Here is a 27193-nt window from a genome sequence, read left to right on the forward strand (position 1 = left end):
TCTCCACTGACCCAAAATCCATTTACATCCAAATGACCATCCACTTCCTGCTTTGTTAGGTTTAACCCTGTGTAAATCATAAACCCCTAGCATTATAATCTCCCAGACCACATATCAAATAATGCAGATAAGACAACATGTTGGTAACAATTTAGGTATCTCCAGATACATTTTTGCATGCTCAGTGCAAAGAACTTATGCCACAGACATTCCCACGTTTACCATGAACCCAAGCAAATTTATCTATGGAGTAACATGCAAAGTAGCAAGTCCGAGGTAAACAATAACCTGGTTTACCACTGATAATAGAAGCAGTGACTCTGAATTACTCTAATAGGTAGCACCATGGGAGATCATCTCCAACTACATCCATGAAACAACTTCATGAAAGAAAGAATTTGAATTTATGCAATTTCCTCAATATTTCAGATGGTGGTTCACAGCCAATGAATTATTTTTCCAAATGTGACACTGCTGTTTTGTACACAAATACAGCAGCTAACTTCAACATAAGAGGCCCAACCAGGAATTGAGAAAAATAATCAACTAATCCCCTGTCAGTTGATGGAGGAATGCTCTGTTCTTCTTCAAAATATGGTCATGGAAGCTTTTATGTCTAACAGACAGCACTTGCAACAATGCAGCACTCTATTAACACTGCAAACGCTGCTCAAGTCCCATAATGAAGCTTGAACGCACAATCCCTCCAACACCAGCACACCATGGCTACAATCTGCACTATCTACAAGATGCGTTGCAGTAACTTGCCAAGACTTCTTTGACAGTTCTCCCAAACCCATCTAGAAACAGGCTCATGGAAATGCCAACATCTTCTAATTCCTGTCCAAGTCACACACCATCGTTACTTGGAAAAAATAGCTGTTTCTTTACTGTCACTCAGTCAAAATACTAGATCTTCCTCACGAATAACATTGTGGGTGCACCTACACCACTTAGATTGCAGTGGTTCAAGAAGGCAGCTCACCACCACCTTCTCAAGAGCAATTAGGGATAGGCAATAAATGCGGGCTTTGCCAGCCATGCCCACATTTCATGAACAGAAAATGCGTCCGACTCAAGAGATGAAAGTGCTCCCAGTGAGCGAAGGTGAACACATTATCTAGGCGGACACTTTATGGGTCATTAAGTAAAATTAATTGAAAGTAAAAGTCAAACAAAAGAGATATAAATCCTAAAGGCACACTGAATTTACAAAAGTCTTGTCACCTCAAAACTCTCAGGCTTCAGAAGCAACTGTTTTAGTTTGTACCAATGTCTGTGAAACAAAATTTATTATTTCAAATTGGATTTTCATAGTGTTGCACTAGGCCTGGCTAACTAGAAAATCCATCAAGACCTTGATATCCAAACTGTGGAAAAAAGATTGACAGAAACTGCTCACAATAAATTAAGAGTGAGATACTTCTTGTAGTGTTAAGCTTGTCAATCAACTTACATTTCACCTGGATTAGTAGGTAGCCTGGGTACCACTTGCAGGCCAGTCATCCACCTTCAAGAAAATTTTAACCTTATGAAGGAACTGTTTATGACCAAACCAAATGAACAGAGGCAGAAACAACTACATTTGAAATTACAACTACATGTTAGACAGGGTATGAGCATTATACATACATTAAACCAGACAGGAGCAAACCTGTCTCAGGCAGCAATGAAGAAACTCTTCCTAAATTTCTCCCATCTTAATATAGTAACAAGATAAAATATCAGCATGCTTACAATTCAGAGGAAGAATGATCTCCAACCAGTCATTGCAGAAATAACAGCACATCTAACAGTACAACACTCAGTAGCACTATACTCAACTGTCAGCCAAGATAATGTGCTAAATGTCTGGAATGGGACTTGAACCTACGACCCGACTCATTTATTCTATGTCTGGTGCTTTTTAAATTATTCGCATGAAGGCCATTTCCCCAATTACTGGATCCACTCCCTAATATTTTAATAGCTTAAGCAACAGTAGGTGAGAAAATAGCTAACCTTTAAGCTGAATAGGGGCTAGCCAGAAAACAGCATCAGTTTTTAATTTTGCCTTCTCACACCCTGGCAGCCACGTCCTCATGATTTCAGCCAGTCTTTATCCTTTCACAAGCTGCTAGTTAAATGAACCCACTATGTGAGATTAGTTACTTTTGGGTGACAAAGACCTTAACCAGTGTTCTTTCACAACTGTGAAACACCCATAAAATCATCATCTCCACAGATATTTGTACAGCAGAAATTTAAACAAGATGCCATGGAACAGTCTTTTCATCGGTTTGTCTGGAATCTGGCCAATCTGTTGACAGCTGCTGTTTCAATGGAATTTCAAGCTCACCCAAAGCAGCATCAGGGTCAACAATGATGAAACTACAGTGACCTGCTTTAGCCAGCTGGGCACGTCCTTTAGGAGACTTGCAAAAGGCATTTTTTTGTGCACTAGCATAGGTACTGCAGCCAAGTTCAGTCATTACTGATGCTTTTCAATTGTTTTAGTCATGCAGGGTTAACATGCTGTTTGAAAACTTTTCAGTAGGACAAGCATAACAAATCATTAAACAATAATTCACTGGTGTGCATTATTGTTTTTAAACTTGTCAATTACTACTTGTGTAGGCAATGAAAGAATGTTCACTCCCACTGAACAGCTAGATACTTAAAAACATTAACAAATTTAACAACTGAACAACAAATTCTACATAGTTCAAAATGATTACATTACTGGCAGTATTTCCGATAGTTAAATTACTACTTTTAGAATGCTTCAGACAATTCAGGAAGTTTTAATTGCTGCAATACTTAAAAAAAAAAGTTTGTGCCATGGTACATATTCCACATCCAGAATGAAAAGCTAAACAGATTTAAGCACTTGCTGCAAACTCTCAATCACAGGCCTTCATAAATTGTTCAAATACTTGCATGCATTGGTGGACAAAAGTCATATTTGCTACTTTCTGACTTTGGCTGGGGATGATATTGGGACAAGATCAATAGTTGTCAGTAATGGAAACCTGATTGAATTGATGACCAGCTATGTTTGTTGCTAGTGGTATCTTGCCTGTGGAGAAGAGACTTAAACCATCGCACACAAGGTCACTGCCTTCGATGACATATACACCATCTCATTTGCCATGTCTGGAGTCCAGTAGTACGAAATACTATATAAAAGAAAACTCAACTGGATTTGTGCTCCCCAGTGCCTCAGCCAGCTCATCCGTAAGTTGTTAAATCTCACAGGCAAGAATTAGGTGATCTTAACCTAGGGCAGCAGGAGGATATTACAATTAGGTTCAATGTCCAATTTAGGAAACCTAGATAATGGCTAGGGTTCTTATTCCTTTTTTCTACTAAACTGAATCCTGCCAGAATGGTCAGCAAGGATAGAATTAGGTGTGGTATCACACTGGCCAAATAGTCATGAGTGTTCATGGAAAGAGTCTGATATTTCTTAGTAGTTGGAGCTAAGTAGTATCAAAACTCCAGAGATGTTAGAAAACAGAATATTTAACTCATTTGGTACACACTCATGCCAATTAAAAAATTATAACATTAAATACTACAGGTGAAATTCCAATCAGACTGCGATTACTGTAGACAACCAAAAATATAAGAGTCTGCAATACTAACAGTAGAAGCAATACAGGAAATGAAAAGTGCATGATAACATGCAACTTAAAACTCATGCTCAAATATGAATAATTATCAAATTACTAACAGCTAATCCTGGGGAAAAACTAGAATAATCATACTGACTTTTCTGCATACTCACTCTCTCATGTTAAAAAAAATTCTTCCAGCTAATTCCTGGGCACAGATCTGTTACCACAAACATGTTCATTTTGTGCAAACCATCCCTGGTTCATACAGGATTTTGTACACTTGAATTAAGTACCTAACGCAAACTATACAAACCACAACCTCAAATTATATTCCTTACAAAGTGAAATTTGAACTGACAATTTAAATAAAAGGAAAGTTTTGAGGCTCACTGAGCTGTGTCAACAACATAATGTAGTACATTTAAATTCTCCTTTAAATAAAAGGCAGGTAAACAAGGAGCTATCAAAAGGAAAACAGATAAAAACATGAACAAAAAGGAGATAAAATGAGCACAGTTAACTGACAAAATTCAGGACAGAGAAATCTGTTCAACTGGCAGTTGATCCATCAATCTAAAAATCCATCCCTCCACCATTGGCATACCATGGCTAAAGTGTGCACCACCTACAGAGTGCACTGCAGCAATGTCAAGGCTTCTTTGGATTAAAACCCAGGATGTCCACCACCTAATAGGACAAGGTTCACCTCACCATGCTCTCCTCAGGCACAAACTATCACGACTTGGACCTAGTTCACTGTTTTTCTTTTCCCAGGGTCAACACTCTAGCATTGTGGGAATAGTTTCAGCACTCAAACTGCTCCATCACCTTCTCTGGGCAATGAGAATATGCACAAATTCTAACCTTGCCAGCAATGCCAACATCCATTACTATAAGCAATTTGAATTACGAATTACTTAAGATGGCATGAATAAGGAGATATAAGACAAGCAACATCACAAAAGACATAGATTTTAAAATCCATCTGCTAAATGGACATTTAAAACTAATATAGTGGGATCCGTCAACTGTAATAATTACTGATTTCCCCACATAACAAACAAGGCCAGAATGTCAAGGCTGACCTTATCTCAACTGCACTTAAGCAACTTAGTTAGGTCGCTGCAATTAATTCTTTGCAATGTTACAGCTAAAATAGAGATTAAATTAATAATAATCTAAAAACAAATAAAATTTTGTGCTGAACTAAACTAGAATATGATGTGAAGACACCGGAGATACGTTCTTAAAAAAATTAAGTACGTAATTCACTAAGATTACAAGCCTGGGCAATTTACAGATCAGCCATGATCAAAATAAATCCCACCAAGATAAATGGTCATTCAAATTGGGGTGTTAAACAAACGCCCACTGGTTAGGGAGGTACAAATAATCAGGATTCTGATCCTGTTGCAAATCAACAAGTGACTCAGTAAATCCTCTACAAGTACAGACCATTACATAACCTATACCGTAATACCTGAACAGAACCTCTTCTTCTCATTGCCTTTGTCACGAAAGCTATGGTGCCAACACTCACTGCTTTTTTACTTTCAAACAATTCTCACCTCAATATTTTCTAGCGTTTGGCAGGCTTTCCCCCTCCGTTCCAGCAATTGCTACCATAATACAATAGAGTGCTGCAATCAAGCGACATATTTAACTATTTTGGCTTTGGAAAGAATGCTATTGTGCATTTGGTGCTGCATCTGTCTCAGGCAGTGCAAGTTTTACAATGCTTGCAGGACACTGAGCAAAGGGAAGGGACTAATTGTCAAAACAATTCATTTAAGAGGAGTTTTGTTGAACTGATCAAATTTATGACAATTCAACATAGTAAATTGGAAAAATCATTTCTGCTGCTTAGTGAGTTTGTAACTAGAGGGCAAAAAATTTAAAGCATTCATCAAAAGAATGTAAGAAGATATATTTACAATTAAGGCTTGTTAAGATGTGGAATGCTCTACAAGAAAGTGGTGGTGGAAGCACAATCCATGATATATTTTAGTAGGTATATGGATAAATATTTGAAAAGGAAAAATATTAAAGGGTATGGAGAAAGGTTGGAGGAAAGGAAAGAGAGCTGGGTGTCAATGGACTGAATGGGCCTTTGCAGTAAAATAATATTCTAAGTGTGCAGCATCTCAGGTAATTCAATGAATAGGCTTGTGAATATGCTTGTTTCCATGTCGTCTCTTTAAATTTACATTTCTTTTCAGCAAGACATCTACTATGGAAAATAAGTTGCTCTTTCAGCACTTTTTAGTGTTGTTCTGCAACAAGTGTTTTCCTGTACACCCCTCCCCAGTCAACAAGTTAAATCTTGTCTGCAATAAACATCACACCCTCCAAGCTGAAGCTGGTTGGAGCTTATGTTTACACACCTTACTGATTTCCTCATTCTACAGAACTAAAAGTGCAGCCTCTTGTCAGATGTAGAGTTATGGAATGCTGCTTGGCCTCGTACTCTCATCACATTTAGTGCCCTGGGCTATGTTTCAACCTCGCCAAGGCTGGAACATTCCAACATTAGACATCTTACAGAAATGGCACAAAACTTTTAACTGTCAAACTATTCTTTTATGGTAGGGAGGGCAAGAGTGTGGAGGAAATAAATTAATAACATATAAATTTAGGTCCAAGGTAGATGCAGCATTTGCTAACCTCAAAAAACAATTTTGAAGCTGGGACTGGAATGCTGGAATCCTCAATGGAGTTTGGCTGCAAGCGAGCTAGTTTGCCTGCAGACAGCACAGGAAATAACTGGAATGAAAGACAGTCCTGAGTACAGCAGTTTGCTGGACCCAAGGGGCAGACCATCTCTCTTCTCCAGTATCATTCTATCACCTTATGAACCCCCATTGTATGTGTATACTGCAGAAGCAACAACACTGTGTCTATTTGTCCATTTACAATGTGACCACGAGGTTCAATGAAATAATCAGAACCAACTGCTTCATTCCAAACCATAAATCAAGGCCATCAAGGTCCGTCAGCAAGGTTTAATTGCACTCCGATGTTTAGAAGCTGCTGATATAGTGTGTCTGGAATGCAAATCCGGGTATCTGTATAAATACAGATTTTGCTAATAGGCATTCAGTAACTTTGACCTCTCAAAATCTGTTTCATTCGTTTGTGGATCCTGCACAGAGTATGATACAAGTGCAAAGCTAACAGCACTAAATAGAAGAGCTGTAACTTCTGAAACATTCAAAATGGTATGAATTTATCTGCTAGAATCCTCTGGTATTTATTTAGAAGGGTCTGAAATCTGATGCTGCAAAAGTATATACAACCTGATGTAAAACAAGTGATCAATTGGGGCAGAAAAGGGGGGCAATGCAGTTTTCATCTCCAAGTTGATACAGAAGGCAGTTTTATTTAGAGATGGGACTGAAATTTAAACTTAAAATTTTGCATTATAAGTGACAAATGAATGAAAGGAATACAAAATGAACGTAACATAATGAAAAATTCCTCAACAAAGTATCAGCAAAGCCTCTTCAGGGACTGGATTAATAGACTATAGTTCTGGGTTAAGGGCAAGAAATTTTAATTACTCATGACCTGCTATGCTGTCAATCTTATAAAATTATTCTTCACAACTCTCCTAGTGAAGTGGTAAAAATCAGTATAACATGACACTGGCCAAACTAGAAGGTCCCATGCTCATTTCCATGGCTTTGAGAATTAGATGATTCTGGTTAGGCCATTACAATTGGCTTCAACACAACAGGCTAGAGTGCCCCCAATCACGATGAAGTGACCTGTATTGGAACTGGTGCATATCAAAATGTTAGGAATGAAAAGGATCAACCTCATCAATGCAATGGATGGGCGAGCATGTCACCAGTTACACATATAGAATGGTCAATTAAATGAGATCCAATGTGACAAATGTCATGCCATGTGACTTTGGCCGCGGTGACCTAGCCCTGCTCGTTTGATCTGCAGCCTTTAACATGGTTGACCACACTATCCTCGTGCTATACCTCTGTTCCATTAGAAGCCAAAGGCTGATAAATGGCCAATTTCTCTATGACATTATAGTTAGCTCTTACAAATCACTAGCAATTAATTGTGCTGCCATCACACCAAACACACGGCAGCCTGGCTAATTCTGTGTGTCTGGATATCAATAGTGCATGTGCAGACATACTGATTCACTGCACTGATGCACAATATAATCACACAGAACCTCCATCCAAGCACTTAAAAAAACTGGAATTTTGCCCATCCTGAATAAGTTTGACTCCTTAAGAGCCAAGAGTAACATTGTACATAAATTGAAAAGAATGATGTGATCAAGAGAGGCAGTTCTGTCCCAAGACCACAGTCGAGAAATGTCCAAGGCTTAATATGTCCAAAATTCAGCTTCAGCTTTCCAGATGTCTGCTGCTTTTGTTTTAATATTCATCCAAAATATTAACACCCTAGCAGGGATCTGCTTTTCCTCAAAATATCTTAAGCCTGATTTTTTTCCAGAAAACCTTCAAGATCACTGCTTTTTTTCCCCTACAGTTGCAGTGTGCTTTACTTTGAACTAATTTCCTCAGACAGCATAGGAACAGGAAAAGGCCATTTAGCCCCTCGAGCTTGTTCCACCAGTCAATGAGATCATAGCTGATCTGTAAACTAACTCCATATACCTACTTTTGCCCCATATTCCTTGATATCTTTGGATAACAAAAATCAGTCATTTAAAATTAACAATGAACCTAGCATCAATTGCCAGGGATACAAACCTCTACCATCATTTTGAGTTTCCCCATTCCATTCTTGAAAGGTCTGGCTCTAACTTGTGGACTACAATCCATAGTCTTAGTCTCTCCAACCAGAGGAAATAGTTTCTCTCTACCCTCTCTATTCCCCTTAAAATCTTGAAAACATCAAACCATTCCTTAACTTCTGAATTCCAAGGAATACAACACTAGTTTGTGTAATCTCTCATAATTTAACTTTTAAAAGCCAGGTAGAATTCTGATAAGCCTATGCTGCACTCCTCCAAAGCCAAGGTATCCTAAGAAGTGGTGCCCAGAATTGCTTACATACTCCAGGAATGGTCTAAAAAGGGCATTACATAGCTAAGAAGCATGACTTCTACCCTCTTTTATTCTAGTACTCTAGATATTAAGGCCAGCATTCCATTAGCCTTTTGGATTACTTTCTGTACCATAACATTTCAATGATCTATGTACCTGAACTGTTTCTGTTTTTTTCCACATTTAGAAAGTACCCTGTTCTATCTTTATGCCAAAAGTAGATGGCCTCACATTTTCCCATGTTGAAATCCATTTGCCACAATTTTTCCCTTTCATTTAACCTATCAATATCCGTTTATAATTTTATGCTTCTATCTATATAAATTGCAATGCCAGTTCTCTTTATGCTGTAGATTTTTTAAATTGATTTTAAGTGATGTGGGCATCACTGGCTACGCCAGCATTTATTACCCATCCCTAATTACCCTTGAGAAGGTGATGATGAGCTACCTTCTTGAACCGCTGCAGTCCATGTGATGTCAGTACACCCACGGTGCCATTAGGGATGGTGTTCTAGGATTTTAACCCAGTAACAGTGAAGAAGCGGCAATATATTTCCAAGTCAGGATAGTGAGTGGTTTGGAGGGGAACTTCCAGGTGGTGGTGTTTCCATGTATCCGCTGCCCTCGTCCTTCTAGATGGTAGTGGTCGTGGGTTTGGAAGGTGCTTCCTCAGGAGCCTTGGTGAGTTTCTGCAGTGCATTTTGTAGATGGTACACACTGCTGCCACTGTACGTCAGTGGTGGAAGGAGTAATTGTTTGAGAAAGTGGTGCCAATCAAGCAGGTTGCTTTGTCCTGGTTGGTATCAAACTTCTTGGGTGTTGCTAGAACTGCATTCATTCAGGCAAATGGACAGTATTCCATCACACTCCTGATTTATGCCTTAAAGATAGTGGACAGGCTTTGGGGAGTCAGGAGGTGAGTTACTCGGCACAGGATTCCTAACCTCTGATCTGCTCTTGTAGCCACAGTATTTATATGGCTAGTCCAGTTCAGTTCCTGGTCAATGGTAACCCCAGAATGCTGAATCCCCCACTGTCAACAATGGTAATGCCATTGAACATCAAGGGCCATGGTTAGATTCTCTCTTGTTGGAGATTGTCATTGCCTAGCCGAATGTTACTTGCCACTTGTCAGCCTGGATATTGTCTAGGTCTTGCTGCATTTGGACGTAGACTGCTTCAGTATGCAAGTCATCGCGAATGGTGAACATCCCCACTTCTGATGGAAGGAGGTCATTAACGACGCAATTGAATGAAGATGGTTGGGCTGAGGACACTACCCTGAGGATCTCCTGCAGTGATGTCCTGGAAATGAGATGGGTGACCTCCAACAACCACAACCATCTTGCTTTGTGCTAGGTATGACTCCAACCAGTGGAGAGTTTTCCCCTGATTCCCACTGACTCCACCAAGTCTGCAATGAGGTCAGGAGCTGAGTGCCTCTGGCGGAACCCATACTAAGCGTCAGTGAGCTCATTTGCTAAGCGTGCCACTTGATAGCACTGTTGATCACCCCTTCCTTCACTTTACTGATGATCAAGAATAGACTGATGGGGTGGTAATTGGCCAGGTTGGATCTGTCCTGCTTTGTGTGTACAGGACATACCTGGGCAATTTTCGACATTGCCAAGTAGATGTCACTGTTGTTGCTGTACTGGAACGGCTTGGCTAGGGGCTCAGCTAGTTCTGGAGCACAAGTCTTCAGTGCTATTGCTGGAATGCTGTCAGTACCCAAAGCTTTCGCAGTATCCAGAGTATCCAGTGCCCTCAACCGTTTCTTGGTATCACGTGGAGTAAATCAAATTAACTGAAGACTGGCAACTGTGATGCTGGGGACCTCCGGGGGAGGCCAAGATGGATCATTTCTGACTGAAGATTGTTGCAAATGCTTCAGCCTTATCTTTTTCACTTATGTGCTGGGCTCCTCCATCATTTAGGATGGGGGATATTTGTGGAGCCTCCTCATCCAGTGAGATGTTTAATTGTCCACCGCCATTTCACTACTAGATGTGCCAGGACTGCAGGGCTTAGATCTGATCCATTAGTTGTGGAATCGCTTAGCTCTATTACTTGGGGGATATGTGGTAATCAGCAGGAGGTTTCCTTGCCCATGTTTGACCTGGTGCCATGAGACTTCATGGGGGCCGGAACTGATGTTGAGGACTCCCAGGACAACTCCCTCTCAACTGTATACCACTATGCCACCACCTCTGCTGGGTCTATCCTGCCAGTGGGACAGGACAGACCCGGGGATGGTGATGGTGGTGTCTGGGCCATGATCTGTAAGTTATGATTCCGTGAGGATGACTATGTCAGACTGTTGCTTGATTAGTCTGTGAGACAGTTCTCCCAATTTTAGTGCAAGCCCCCAAATGTTAGTAAGATGGACTTTGCAGGGTCAATAGGGCTGGGCTTGCTGTTGTTGTTTCCATTGTCTAGGTTGATGCCAGATGGTCTGACCGGTTTCACTCCATTTCACTGACTTCTTAGTAGTTTGATACAACCAAGTGACTTGCTAGGTCACTTCAGAGGGTGTTTAAGAGTCAACCACATTACTGCGGATTTGGAGTCACCTATAGGCCAGACCAGCTGAGAAGGGCAGATTTCCTTCCCTAAAGGACTTGAGTGAACCAGATAGGTTTTGCGACAATCAGCATTGGTTTCATGGTCATCATTAGGCTTTTAATTCCAGATTTTTATTCAATTCAAATTCCACCATCTGCTGTGATGGGATTCAAATCCAGGTCCCCAAAGCATTACCCTGGATTTCTGGATTAATGTTTTCTACTTCATCATTTAAGTCATTGATAAATAGGGTGACGAGATGCCCCAACACAAACCTTTACGGGAAACTAGTCAATTAGAATGGAAAATGATTCACTAGATTTTTATGTGATGTTCAGATGCACAATCCTAAACGCTTGATTACAGTGAAGTTTGTTTAAAATTCATTCAAGGGATGTGGGCTTCACTGGCTGGCCCAGCATTGCCCATCCCTAGTTGCCCTTGAGGTGGTGGTGGTGAGCTGCCTTCTTGAGCCACTGCAGTCCATGTGGTCTAGGTACAACCATAGTGATGTTAGGAAGGGAGTTCCAGGATCTTGACCCAGAGACAGTGAAGGAACGGCGATATATTTCCAAGTCAGGATGGTGAGTGACTTGGAGGGGAACTTCCAGATGGTGGTGTTCCCATCTATCTGCTGCCCTTGTCCTTCTAGGTGGTAGTGGTCATGGGTTTGGAAGGTGTTGTCTAAGGGGCCTTGGTGAATTCCTGCAGTGAAGTAAAGACTTGTACACTTTAGGAAGCAAATGAAGGCTTTAGAGAAGGTTTAGAAGAGATCTCTAGAATGGTTCCAGGGATAACGGGACTACTTCCAGGAACTACTTGGCGAGACTGGAAAGAAGCTGGGTTGTTTTCTTTAAAGCATACAAGGTTAAGAGGTGATTTGATAGCGGTGTTTAAAATCATGAAGGATTTAGATAGACTAAATAAAAGAGAAATAGTTTTTAATGGCTTAAAGGTCAATACCAGACAGCACAGATTTGAAGTGATTGGCAAAAGAACCAAAGTGACTTGAGGTAAAACTTTTTTTTAAAACACAAGTTGTTAGGATTTGGAAGGCATTGCATAATAGGGTGGTGGATACTGATTCGATAGTAGCCTTCCAAAGGGAATTAGATACATTCTTGAAAGAGAAAAACTTACAGGGATATGGGGAAAGAAAGGGGGAGTTAGGCTAACTGGATTGCTCTTTCAAAAAGCCAGTACACGTTCAATGGGCCAAATAGCTTACTCCTCTGCTCTACAGTCCTATGATTCTGAAAAAAAAACAATTTTGCTCCCTTCATGGCTTACTTGGTAATGATTCTGCTGTGTAAAACGAAGCACAAAGACAGGTGATCCAGTTTAATAAGCAATGAATGGCTAATATCAACTGTTGCACTACATTCGGCCCCTGTGTCCTTTCAGCTAGCAGAATGAAAACAAGATCACTAAGGTTGCCACTCTTGACTGCTACTCTGTCACTCGTTTGAAAGTATGGATATGAATGCTGAGTAAGACTAAGATAAAGTTGGGCTACGATTGCACCTCATCCACCTCTCCTGCTTCCATGGCGAAACGGTCTGCTGGCATTCACTGCCTTGACCCACCCACATGCAAGATACCAGAAGGCAGCTTTCAGTAGCGGATTAGTACACCGACATGAGTCAATGCTTTCAGTAGAGAACAAAAATTTGGGAGGGGAACAAGAGAGACACTATCAAAAAAATTAACAGTGTTCAAGCCCCAAGTTAGTAAATTAAAATTCCCTTGGAAATCTTGTTAATTTTTCAGTTTTGCAGCAGGGTAACCAATTAACAAAAGAACAAAAGAGGACAAAAAAATTATAAAGATTTTCTGAAATTTTATAAATAAAAAGGATCTATCACTTTTGTGAATGGCAAAGAATATCATGTGATGCTACAAATTCATAAATTTCTCAGCTTCTTCGTTTAGAAAAGTAAAGGGCTCTCATCTTTGGCACAACACAGAATTCTATCTAAAATATGGATAATTTCAATGTTGCAAAACAATCAATACTTTATGTATAAAAAAAGAAAATGCTAGAAATAATCAGCAGGTCCAGCAGCATTTGTGGAGAGAGAAATAGGTAGTGCTTCAAGGCAATGACTTAAAAGGTCATTGACCAGGAACATTAACTCTGTTTCTCTCTCCACAGGTGTTGCAAGTCCTGCTGAGTATTTCCAGCATTTTCTGCTTTTATTTCAGATTTCAGCATCCTCAATATTTCACTTTAGTATACCTTACTTTAAACTGCACGTACACATCCTGTAGCAATCCTCCCTATGCTTTGTTTTTTCTCAGCCATCAAACTGATTCTGACTATGAAGAATTGTGACAATAACATTTTATTTTTTATTGACATGTCAACCCACAGGACTTTTATTCTCTAACCTAGATTTTTAAAGATGTCTTCCTCATGCAAAAGAATATAGTGAAAGCACACATGCGGACCATATACATTTTCTGCAAGATCAATCACCCTCCTTGCTGTTGCAACAACTCTTGAACGACTCAAAGCGAGATTGGACACTGCACTGGATTACAATCCATGTAGTGCCAATATAAATGGATGCAAGATTATCCCTTGCAGGTTGGCCCTGACTCTGGTGCTATACTCTCGGTTTAGAACAGTGTGAAAGCACTGATGCTAAACGTCCAGTATAAATGCACTCAGTTTGCCTGTATAGAACTGAAATCCATGCACATGTTTACCCAATAGTTTCACATTTATATGACTCAATATAAATGCATTCTTCCAAGTGCTGAGGTGTGGCACTTAAGGTGCGAACCTTAACCAGTAATTCAGCTATTTGGTCAAAGCAGCCATTTTCCAAGTTGTTTGAGTTCACACATTACTTTAAACAAGCTCAAATAAGCAGAGCTTCTAATTAATTGAATGTCAAAAGTAATACCAGCAACCTCCATTTCATTCCCAGGTAAAACACAGTTTACCAAGTAAGATAATATCACTGTAGTATGCAACAAAATCCTACACAAGAACAAAGTTTTATGTTTTTAAAGTTACAAATTCTTCTTGCATCCAAAATAAGTCCAACATGACACATGGAATTTCTTATTATGAATGAATGAATTTCAGATAATTGTTCAGTGACTTATAGAATTGCCTTCCACTTTTGGGACATGCAGTCAAACCCAGCTCACACTGATGACACTGCAATGCTCCTGGTGCTGGATGAAAGGATCCAATGTAAAACGAGCTTGGCCAGTTTCAAAAATAAAAACAAAAAACTGCGGATGCTGGAAATCCAAAACAAAAACAGAATTACCTGGAAAAACTCAACAGGTCTGGCAGCATCGACGGAAAAGAAAAGAATTGACGTTTCGAGTCCTCATGACCCTTCAACAGACTCGAAACGTCAACTCTTTTCTTTTCCGCCGATGCTGCCAGACCTGCTGAGTTTTTCCAGGTAATTCTATTTTTGTTTTGGCCAGTTTCAATCTCATTCTTAGGGTGCTTGCACAACAAATCCAAATTATTTCACAGCACCTAATATTTTTACAATCAGGTGGATTTGTATTATTTATTGTTTTTCAATCAAGATTTTCAAGCTGACAGCTCTTTCATAACAATTGCATATTCTGACTGCAGCTTAGTTTTCAGCTCAGATTCCACTACTCTGGCCACTATTTATCCTATACTAAATGAAAAATTACAGTTTGGCAAAATAAAGTGAAAACAGAGCATCTGTGAGTCAGAGGTCAAAGCAGGCATCAGACAATAAAATCAGGTGCTCCCTACTGTCAGACTCAGCATTCAAAAATCAATTGTTTAGACATTCAGCCTTGATTCATCCACCATTTCTGACACAATAGATCAGATCTAAGCCTAGTAATAGATGGGCCTTTCTTGGTCTAAACTTGATTACCAGGTCAAATGAACTAATATATCTTTGGTGGAAACCTGCATACAAGACCAGTGAGCAGATATTATACTGTTGCCAGAATCAGGATCTTAAAAGTAAATGACTACTTCTGGACTCTTGCATCCCATTTTCATTATTTGATTCAAGGAGCTAGTGTAGAGGAAAGAACAGTACGGCAATTTTATCCCTGGGTGCCTGCCATGTTTTAAATATACACAGCCTTGCTTTTGCTAAAAATGCTTTGGATCATATGTACTGTACATCAGCATTTCACAATCATTTTTTTTATATACGATCACCATGCACTCACTCTCTCAATCCAAGCTCAGAGGAATCCACCAATGTCGTTCCATTGTCGATCACTAGAATGTGCTGAGAATAACTGTCTCTCCATTCTATGCATCCTAAAAACATGACTGAAATTCATAATTTAACAGATGTGGAGTTACTGCCATGAAGCTATATCTCACCACCCCAAAACACATTGTTTAGAAGCTCCAAGAGATAGTACACCCAATTGCACATAATACTAAAAGTATTTTTGAATTGAGTGAGTGGGCATATGGTCAGGTCTAGTGCTGCTCTCCAATAATCTGCAGTCAATTGGAAACAAACACACCAAACCACCACAGGCTGCCATTTTTCTTATATTGTAAAAGAAAATTATACATTATGGCACTTCAAACCTGCACATAACCATGAAGGCAAATGCCAGGAAACCACAGTGCCTGAGTAGCAGTTTCTCCCACATACTTAAAATAGGTTAAGTGGATGTCATTGCACATGGCCACAAAGTTTTGCAACAAGACCTCACAGTGGCTTAGTGACAAATAATTATAATTTCTTATTAGAAAGTGTCTTCAGTGAACCTTAAAAAGCACAATGAAGTGTATGTTGTGATGACGGATTTATTTATTTTTACAGTACCACGATTACTGAATTGTGTGCAAATGTCTATTTTCTGTTACTACTCAATACAGATTGGAAATCAAGTCTAGGATTTTTAGTTTGGACTTAGTATGCCTTTTGATGCCTTTTCTCATTGAGTCATCATGAATGTGCTGTTAAATGAAATCTATTTTTAAAAATGTTCAGAATTTCTAGCACATTTCTGTGTCTGGAATAAACAAACTACAATGGAACAATACAAGTTTCTTGCTCCATTGCTCAAGGAGGTATTATAAAATTGGCTTATGGAACTACCATAGCTTTGCAGTCTTATAACCAATCCACACTCAAGGGTTAATTATTTCAAATTGTTGATCCATTTGTACAGATCAGTTTCACATAATTCAGAATCCCCCTTATAAAAATGATCCTTGAGACCAAGAAACAATACCAAACTACTCTACAATAGTCTTTTGTGGCATAATGTTTCTAGAGGGGGGAAAAGAAATCACATGAATATTATAAAATGTATGAGAACAAGAGAAAAAAAAAGTTACATTCCTATATCAGGAAAACTGTGATATTGCCACTTATGAAATCATTCTACACAGTACTACAACTCATCAAAACATGCAGTATATGAACAGAAGCCTGTCAGAGTGTGTATGACACTGTACAACTGCAGCCAGCAAGAATCAACATCTTGGAGTTAGGGGAAGAGAACTGGGTAAAGAAAAGCCACTGTGATTCTATCTGAGACACACACACGGAACATATTTCAAAATGACAGACAGGCTATCATTTAACTCCTCTTTATCAACGTGTGGACCCTTTGATATTTCTGCTCTGTAATATACAGTGCCCATGGGTCCAGACCAAGAATTAATCACTAGAAAAGGAAGGAAGAAAAAGTACTCCCACTTCAGATATAAACAGTGAATGCCTGCAGGGTAAGTGTACTATACATATCAGGGATAAGTTAAATACATTTGTCCAACTTGCATCACTCTTCTGATTGAGTCTGTATTTTAGATATATACTGTGTCTGATTCCCAATGTGTTTTCCATTTATACAATTTTGTAACACTTAAAAAAAATGGGTCAGAAAAGGCAAGGGAAACTTTCAGAAGATTAAATGATGGTTTAGGATGTACAAACACAACAGGATGTGATATTTGATCAGGAATGTTTCAAAGTTCATTCTTGGTCAGTCCCAAATTGGTGGATTCCAGTCAAGTGGCAATTCTGATGCTATAGCTGGCCTCAAAACCCCTCAGTCAGCAGTATTCCTGTCTTCAGCAAAAGAGGAATACGAAGTCAAAATTCAGAGATACTTGAAAGTAAGAATCAATATGAAGATAGTGTTACAAATTTAAACAGCAAACTCAGTTATGCTTGTAAATGAAGGTGTTGTGAAAAGCATATCCCATGGACTTAAAAGTACAGCCATAATATAAATCTTCTTCAACACCATTGGAACAACATATCCATGTCCAACCTCAGAACATCACTCTGCTCCAGCAATCTTTGCATCTAAATTTTGTAACATGCTTGCATTACTAGAAATTGGAAAGAAAATTCCCCCAATCCTATATCAGTCAGAACTAAGTCATGAGCATTCCAATAAAGGCAGTCTGATAGTTCTTTGTAGTTGCAGCTAAGTGTTAGAAAGTAGAATATTCAAAAATCATGCCAATTAAAATTTTATAACATTAAATACTGCAGGTGAAATTCCAATCAAGCCATGATTACTGTACAAGGCCAAATATATAACAGTCTGCAGTACTAAGAGTAGAAGCAAACAGGAAACAAAAAGCACATGCTGCTGGCTAGGCCAGCATATATTGCCCATTGCTAATTGCCCTTGAGAAGGTGACGGTGAGCTGCCTTCTTGAACTGCTGCAGTCCATGTGGTGTAGGTACACCCACAGTGTTGTTAGGAAGTGAGTTCCAGGACTTTGACCCAGTGACAGTGAAACAGCGATATATTTCCAAGTCAGGATGATGAATAGCTTGGAGGGGAACTTCCAGGTGGTGCTGTTCCCATGTGTCTGCTGCCCTTGTTCTTCTAGATGGCAGCGGTCGTGGGTTTGGAAGATGCTGTCTAAGGAGGCTTGGCGAAATTCTGCAGTGTATCTTGTAGATGGTATACACTGCTGCCACTGCTTGTTGGTGGAGGAGCGAGTGAATGTTTGTGGAAGGGGTGCCAATCAAGCAGGCTGCTTTGCCCTGGATGTCAAGCTTTTTGAGTGTTGTTGGAGCTGCACTCATCCTGATTTGTGCCTTGTAGATGGTGGGCAGGCTTTGTGGAGTCAGGAGGTGAGTTACTCACTGCAGGATTCCTAGCCTTTGTCCTGCTCTTGTAGCCAAAGTATTTATATGGCTAGTCTAGTTCAGTTTCTGGTCAATGGTGACCCTAGGATGTTGATAGTGATTACGTCCCTTAATTCCTACAGTTTAGGTAATTTTGAGTTTAGGTCCTCCAAGCAAAATGACGTGCCCTGCTCAGATGTCCACAGAAGTAAAAAGAGGCCCAGGTGGTTCAGAAGGTGAAGGCATTTCACTTTTGCCTATAGTTGATGGGTTTGAATCCAGTTCATAACAATGGGCTGTAATTACTTCTTTTTGCTAGCTGTAACTGTCTTTATAAGTGATTTTGGACATTCCTTGTGGGCATAAACTCCCCTAATAAAAGTAATGATATGCAATGAAACAGCACTTCTCAGGGACCAGCAAAAGTATGCAATTACCCCATACCTGCTGACCAAACTGAATTATATAATTCCTTGCACTGTTGGTAGTGAATCTGTAACCATGTTATTATAAATGCTCTACCGCACCAAAGTATTTTGTCAGCAAGAATTTTAATTTATTGGATTAACATATAAAATATGGCCATCGATTTATCATAAATACAACTAAAAGTGATCAGTGGAGTTAGGCTGACATCTGCCATTCTGAAAATGTGTCGTGACGACAATTGGTACACACACTGATTTGTGTCTACATGTGCAATGGGAAATGTGAAAGATTACAGTTTTTTGGGTTGTGCAAGCCTGAAACTTACAAAAACCTTAAATATAACCATGTAGTCATTATCCATTTTACAAATAATCATTCAGAAAACATCAAACCTCCTCAGCTAACACCAAATTAGGCAGAATAAGCCGCTGCACCAGAGCTGCACTTCCATAAAAGATTCTGCTTTTAACCCTACTTTTTTTTAAATAAAGTGCTATTCTGAATTCCTCCCTTCCAGGAAAGCACAGAAACATACTATGGTATGGTTGTATGGACACCAGGCAAGCTCTTAATACCATGTTTGGGTAGCCATTCTAAATGTCCATGGCCAAATAAATCTTGGCACGTTTAACCGGGAGGCAGAGTAGGTCAAAGAGCACAAAAGTGGTGGGTTAATAGGGTTTGGTACAATTTAGGGCACAGGCAGCAGAGCTTTGAATGACCTGAGGATTATGGAGGGTAGAATGTGGGAGGTCGGCAAGGAGAACATAGCATATCAGTGTCTAGCACAAGCAAGAATGACTTGATTCAGTACTGACATTTAAGACACACTAGAGACAAAAAAATCCCATGCCAGACCCACCATGGTATATTTTTAATTTCCCCCCTTCCTCTTCTGAAGATTTTTTTCCTATTCAGTTCACCTATCCTGTCTTCTTTGCAGCCACAAGGGAAGATGCACAGGATACCCGTAGTCAACTTTAAGGGTCAGTCAGGCACTTTTCAAGCCTTTAATGTCCACTTTCAGAGACACCCAAAGCCTCCACTTGACTCATTTCAGATTGGATACTGAGTGAGTTGAACCTGTACTTGTCTTCACTTTGTGCACTGAGGGTTCACAGAGACTCAGTGCCACAACAATCACGTTAGACATTCCATTACAATGTTATTTAATAAGAATGCATATTGACAGTTTAGCAATGCCAACAGTTAAAGAGCTTACAAATCAGAAGCCTGTTCTACATAACTATCCAGTAAAACTGTGTGTTAAAAAGTAGGGTGTCATTGACCATTTGTGTGGTGCTTTCTTACTATTTTAAATTACTGCTGTAATGCTCATCAAGTCCCGTTTCCAAACCATTAAAACTTGTATGGTTGTATGGACACCAGATAAGCTCTGGGCAGCCACTCTTAACGCGCAGGGCCAAATAATAAACGTCGACATGTTTAACTGGGAGTCAGTGTACGTCAACAAAAACAGGGGTGATGGGGGAATGGAAATTGGTGCAAGTTAGGACATGGGCAGCAGAATTTTGGAAGACCTCAGGTTTACAGCAAAAGCACGAGGCCTCTGAATGTTTTTTGTAGATTGCAAATGTTTAGATACTTCCTTCTTCCTTAAGTAAAAATTATAGCAAAATGCAACCTTTTTGAAGATGATACGGCTTACATTTTTGGGTGGGGTGAAATATTGGATCAAAAATAAAGATCAGAATAATTGGTGGTCAATTCTAAAACATTAAAACATGAAAATGCGAGTTGGTTTCCCATTGGCATTAATATCTAAGCCCATTTCTCAGTGAAAGCTTGTTTAGGTCAAATTGGATACCAGTCACAATCACTGACCTTGGGCAGCTTATTGTCATGTTTTGCTTTAAAGTTTCTGAGACTGGAGTAGGGCTCCAGATGCAATGAACAGTCCTCTATACCAAAGTAAAGTAGCTCATCTTTTTGTAAGGAGCCTGTACAATAAGCATGAGTGATATTTTCAGCAATGTGTCGTGTCTAATCTCCATCCAGAGTCCACGCTTGCACAGTTACAGGAACAACTGCTTGACAGCATATAGGAGCAATTTTTAGCCCCCACTAGTATCCGCCTGGAAGTGCTGTAACCTACTATTGTACTCCTACCACCTTAACGAAATTGGCTAGAATAATAGACCAGGAGTTGAACTTGGGGAACGAATGTGTCTCGGTTCTATAACACATTTATCTACGGAGCTTCAAATAATGTGCAGCTGCCTCGAGTGCACAGGGTACCCAGAACAGGTTCACTCTATCTCCTTGTGCATACTACAGCACTGGGAGTCTTACATTTAAATTTGAGTACTTGTAACCTGAAATGCTGCTAACTCATTACTGCATTCAGCTGAGTAAGATGAAGCCTAAAAAGTGACATGTTTGCCCTTGGTACCAGTGGCCATAGCACTAAAATATCACACAGCCAATATAACTATTTCGAATGATATTAAGGAACCATGGCACACACAACATGGCTCTCTGTAGTCCAGTAGCAACCGGTTTTCTCTGTTCACATTCGCTAGGTTGATAGCTGGCTAAAACTGCTGTGTTTACCAACTGCGGCTGTTCTGTTTGTTAAGCATGTCAAATAAATTGCACTTGGCCAGGTACAGCTAAGTACAATCGTCCTTAAAATAACCCACTGTGACTGATATTACTTAGAAATGGACTTAAATATTAATGCAAGAATGACCACTGTTTTTGTCTCTAGATACAATGCTTTCTCAGACATCATAATCTTTACGCTAGGCTTTCTCCCCCACCCACTTTCATTGGAATCAACATAGCTTTTTAAAATTCTTTCATGGGATGTGGGCATCACTGGCAAGGCTAGCATTTGCTGCCCATCCCGAATTACCCTTGAACCGATGGGCTTGCCACACTATTTCAAAGGGCAGTTTAGAGTCAACCACATTGCTATGGGTCTGTAGTCACATGTAGGCCAGACCAGGACAACAAGTTTCCCTAAAGGGCTTTAGTGAACCAGACAGGTTTTTACAACAGTCAACAATGGTTTCACGGTCACTGAGACTAGCTTTTCAATTCCAGATTATTAATTTAGTTTAAATTCCACCAGCTGCCATGGTGGGGTTTGAACCCGTGTCCCTAGAACATTAGCCTGGGCCTCTGGATTACTAATCCAGCAACATCACCACTATGCCACTATCGCCCCATGCTACAAGCATATACTCTACTGCCCCATGATCTTATTTGGAATACAAGATAGTCACCATGCAAATGGTCAGAGTTTATCGTCTTAAATATATAGTTTGGCTGCCTCTGGGATTAGAGAAGGATTTCACCAAATTTTCTCTCTCAAGGCTGCTGCCTGTTTTTACTCACCTTCCTTGGCATGTCAAATAAACTGAAGAAATGCTGATCAAACAAAGCGAATGCTCCCCTGATGTGTCAGTTGGTGGAAAAGCAGTGCACAGACTAGCAAACTCCAGTTGCAATTCCCAATCTGAAATAGTTGATTTTTGTTGAAGTGTAATGAAAGGTGTGGCAATTGCACTCAGCCCTCCAAGCTAGGGAGGTGAAAATGAAATCAGCCACAGATGACTAGCCAATAACTCATGCCAAAATCACACGCATGAATGTTGAGGTAGAACAAGATCAGGTTCAGCCGAGAAGCTCTCCATGTTCAAGCATTTACACTGAGTTCAATGAAGAATGATCACTTGAATAAGGCACCTGCGGATTGACCGGTATAATCACTCCTGAACAAGGCAGTATCTCCAGTAGAGAAAACAGAATAAAATGTTCTAATCTTCACCCCATTTAGCATGAGTGTCACTTGGAACAAGAAGGTGATGGTGCTCATGGTATTCATACAATGCGTGCATTAGTACTACTTGCCCAAGTCTGCTAATTTTTATACAGAATGCATACCAGCACGAGTTCCCAGGCTTTAAGTAATTGTGAAGTGGGTGTATTAGTACTGCAATGCCAAAGCCACCGCAGAGGGCTAGCACACGCTGTGTAAACAAGGGAGTGAATTAACAGCACTTTCCCAGGTTGTCTCAGTCGTCAAATAACATGTGCATCAAAAGTCAGTCCTCCCTGACATTGTGTACACACCGGAGTAAACCTGTATTATTTTGTACTTCACTCTATTGGCAGATTGGGGTTTGGTAGGAATGTTGTGCAATCATACTGCTGCTCCCTTTTCCTCTCCCCACTGGATTCAATGAATTTATCTGAAATCACTTCCTGTTCTTTCTGAATCTACACCCTAGATTTTATTAGTTTATTCCCTCTAGGCCTGGTCATTATTTTACACAGTGCCTCTGGTTCAGCCATAATTACTGTACTCTATTACTTCTGGTCATAATCTTACTTTCTCTTTTCTTCTGAAAGAGGTTGCTTGCCTGTTGGATATTCCACTTTACTATCCATTTTTCACATCCGAGCCAAGGTGGTAATTTGTTTGGGCCATTTTTATCCAACTGCTGTACATGCACTTTTCAACATGAGAGATATCAGGAGCAGGAATCCTAGCTGAATTCCCTATCCCTAACCCAATTATAATATTCGTATTGACATCCCAGCCAAGAGTAGACCAAGTACAGTCTAACAAGCCTGGTATCGTGACCTATATATTTCAGTTGCATGCATCTTTAACAAGGGAGCAACTAGAAGGCAGGTTTAGGTTCTTAGTTGAGAGGCACTCTGTAGTTAAGCTTTGATTGTGGCAGAAAGGTCAAAATGGTGACAGAAAGCAAGGGATGCAATCAGTCACTCACATCAGGCATGTGTATTTAGCCAAGCCCTTCACATGACAACTTGGATGAAGCAGTTGTTGATGATAAGCCTGCTGTGCAACGCTGGGCTTGGACGTAGAGATCAAGGCAGTCTGACACATCACAAACTCTCAAGCATGTGCCTTTCCATCACACTTAAGGCAAACATTCAAAATATATGTGATGCCAGGGAGATGATGAGGAAGCTCTTAGGCTTAACATGAGAGTTGTCAGTAGGCATTGCCTGCAGACTGATTATGAGCATTTATCCAGGATTCAACGCCTATTGAGATTGGATTGCAGAGAGACAAGCAGTTACTTCTGAAGATCTGTACTTGCAACTGGTAGAACCATGCTGAAGTATTATGTACAGTCATGCTGTAGGCAGGAAGATAACAATACATTCACATTTTATGGGGAATTGTGCTAATCACCATGGTGCCCATTAACTACTCTCATTATCTACTAAAAAAACTCAGCAGGTCTGGCAGCATCGGCAGAGAAGAGCAAAGCTGACGTTTCAATCCTCATGACCCTTCAACAGGTCATGAGGACTCGAAGTGTCAGCTTTGCTCTTCTCTGCTGATGCTGCCAGACCTGCTGAGTTTTTCCAGGTATTTCTGTTTTTGTTTTGGATTTCCAGTATCCACAGTTTTTTGTTTTTGTTTTTATCTCATTACCTACTGTCTGCCTTCAAGTGCTGAAACCTGCGCTTCACAGTCGTCCAATGATTGTCCAGTTTCTATCCATTTGAGAGTTAGGGATAGATGCAGTACAAGCAAGATCACTTTGGCCCCAAGATGACAACATTTAACAAAAGGTTAAAACCAAGTCACTCTCAACTGGCAAACTTTAGTTTATGATCCTAGTCAGACACCTGAGCCAGGCAGATCCACAATAATCCAAGGCACTGCTGACAACTGACCAGCCAGCCTGACTCATTAATGGAACTTGGAGGGGTAGGTCTGTCACTGTTGACTGATATTTGGCCCTTTCAGTCCCAGATAAACCTGCAACGCAGTGATCTCAAATTCAGTGGTCCTTATTGGGTAAGCAGTCAGATGTTTACCAGTACTGGCAAACTGCACAGTTGTAGCTGGTTAAACTACAGCACCACCTCTGCATACACTTGGGAAAACTCCAAGCTTTCAATAATTGCAACCTGGTTATAACCCTTTAGACGCAAGCCACTGCATTTTAACCCTATAGAAATGGAAATGTGCACTTTATATTAGCAAAGAGATGCTACCTTGATAAATTTCTCTTGATTTGCATAGCCACTCAATTTTAATCTTTGATACTAGATCTGCTATTGCTCATTTTCAATACTTTAAACAGACTTCAATTGTTTGCTGTCCTCTCATATGCAAATCCTTTTCATTTTTAGTTATTAATTCAGCCCAGTAGCAATTAAAGCTTTTAATCAGGATACATTTAATTACTTTTATGTGCTGTAATCCATTAATCAATTGGTGCCCTAGACTGTTGATATAGGAATGGTGCAGTACATCCCAGATTGTAATCTGCTCCCTATGATATCACTCTTTAAGAGACAGCTGGTTTAATTGCGATAATACACAAATCCTCAGATGTATTTGGGTTTTCAGTTTACAAGTTGAATAACCTCCGGATGTTTTGGGCGAAACCTTTTCATGAGAATATTTAACAGAATTCTTCTTTTCCCTTTCCCTAATTAAGCATGCAATTGTAATATCAATACCTTTCCCCAGACTGTTTAATACACCTAACTACATAACTATTAAATAGGTATTTTACTTGCTATTTGCTGTTAATCCCTGTTAGTATTTAAGATAAATTTCACTCCATTAACACACTGGACCCCAATCGAGGTCAAATTAACAGTTCAATCTTCTGAAGTTAGCATCTTGGATATTTTTAATATTTCCAAAGGAAATATTTTCTACTCACTCTCAGGTGTCAAAAGACCAAATGTCACACACATTTTGAGTTGCATTTGCCACCCAGAGAAAAACACCTGGTGATCGTGTTAGGATTGCAAGGCCTAAATGGCACAGGTACTGACACTTCCAAAGTCAAGAATGCCATCAAGCCTAATAAAAAACCTTCAGCAAAATACACCTGATTTTTTCAGGAATCCTCCATTCTAATCAGAACATTTCCCGCTAAATTAGAATGCAGAAATGTAAAAACAATCAACATGTGTCGAACCAATTGCAAACAAGCATGATGCATGAAAGTGGGTCAGAAAACAGTATGTCTCACCCCTAAAATGAGTAGGACCCAACAGGTATAAGTTTGCTAATTCAAAGGCCTCGAGGTTCACACCTCTCTCTCCCCTTCTTTCTACACTGCCCTTATATCCTTTTTGCCCACACTGCAAAAAGCAGAGACCAGGAAACAGATGTTCAGCAAAATGAAACAATTCATCCTCAGTTACAGGAGTGAAACACAGAAAAATAGTAGAAACAATTCATCCCCAGTTACAGGAGTGAAACATAGAAAAATAGGAGTAGGTCATTCAGCCCTTCGAGTCTGCTCCGCCAATCAATATGATCATGGACGATCCTCTATCTCAACCCTCCCCTTACCCCTTGATGCCTTTAGAGTCTAGAAATCTATTTCCTTCTTAAATATATTCAATGACTTGGCCTCCACAGCTCTCTGTGATAGAGAATTGCACTGAGTTGCCCCCAAATGTTACCTGAAACACGTACTATTCACCTGTATCTCCAGTTAATCCAATTCTGGATTCCACCCACCCCCCCCCCACCCCCCTCTGTGAGGAGGGTCTTTCCCACCCCCAAAACAATGCGTCTGTGCCAGAGCCTGAGAGTGGACCCTGCTACTGAGGGCAATGCCCTCTTTTAACACCCAGCCCTCATCCCCAGGTGACTAAAATTCCTTCCCCTCTGAATTCCACTACACCATCCACCTGGATTTCAAGATTTTTCTTTTAATATGCTTTTCCTTTCAGGGATGTCAATGCTGAAATACATCCCCCCCCACCCCCCCCACACCCCCCTGCCCCCACACCCACACCCAAAAAAAAAAACCCCAGCTCTAGATTCACCTCCTCGCACCATCACTAGGCCCCGAGTCCAAGGGCTGAGTTTCATGCCCTCCCCCGTTTGGCTTACCTTTCTTTCTCTCTCTCTCTCTCCACCCCCCCCCCCAGGTCACATAGCCTGGCGCCGGCTCGGGCTTGTTATTGATGCTATGGTTTGGGTGGGTGAGGGGGGGGGGGGGGGGGGGTGGAGGAGAGAGGGGAAATGAGGGGTTAACTCGCTTTCCGATCGGTGCCCGTCAATCCCCGGTCCGCCTTCTCGCCAAACTCCTCGAGTGCTGAGGCCGCCGCTGCCGCTGCCGCTGCCAACTTTTTCCTCATCAACAAACCCGGAAATTTTCTCTCTCTCTCTCTCTCTCTCTCACACACATATACACACCAGCGTCCCACAAAATGGCGGCCGGGGCCGTCAGCGTGGACGCGCGCGTACGCAGCGGGCGGGCGGGCGTCAGCGCGGCGTGCGCGTCCGCCGCGCCGCGCCGCGCCGCGCCTGCTGTCGCTGAGCGCAGCACCGCCCCCCAGCGCCCGGGAGGAGTAAATGAAAATGACTCTTTTTTCCACACATCGGCAGAGCCTCTCGCTTGCCTCCCAGATAGGATTGCCAACTGTGATTAAATGTATTCCTGGAGGTTCCAGCGTATGACTGGCCCCCACACTTCAGC

The 27193-nt window shown here is 40.6% G+C and overlaps 1 protein-coding gene across 3 annotated transcripts in view; it reads right to left on the minus strand.

Moving 5' to 3' along the window:
• The window catches only part of wipf2b (WAS/WASL interacting protein family, member 2b), a 60502-nt gene extending 33805 nt beyond the window's left edge, over positions 1–26697 (minus strand). The window contains exon 1 of one of the 3 annotated variants that reach the window (XM_041173282.1): positions 26611–26697. The gene's annotated coding sequence lies outside the window, so the exon portion shown is untranslated. Of the gene's footprint in view, positions 1–1456; positions 1499–26610 lie in introns of those variants that run through there. The other 2 variants (XM_041173281.1, XM_041173283.1) reach the window with 2 other exon arrangements.
• Between the last annotated feature and the right edge of the window lie 496 nt (positions 26698–27193).

Source organism: Carcharodon carcharias, chromosome 23 (genome assembly GCF_017639515.1).
Source record: "Carcharodon carcharias isolate sCarCar2 chromosome 23, sCarCar2.pri, whole genome shotgun sequence".
NCBI lineage: Eukaryota > Metazoa > Chordata > Chondrichthyes > Lamniformes > Lamnidae > Carcharodon > Carcharodon carcharias.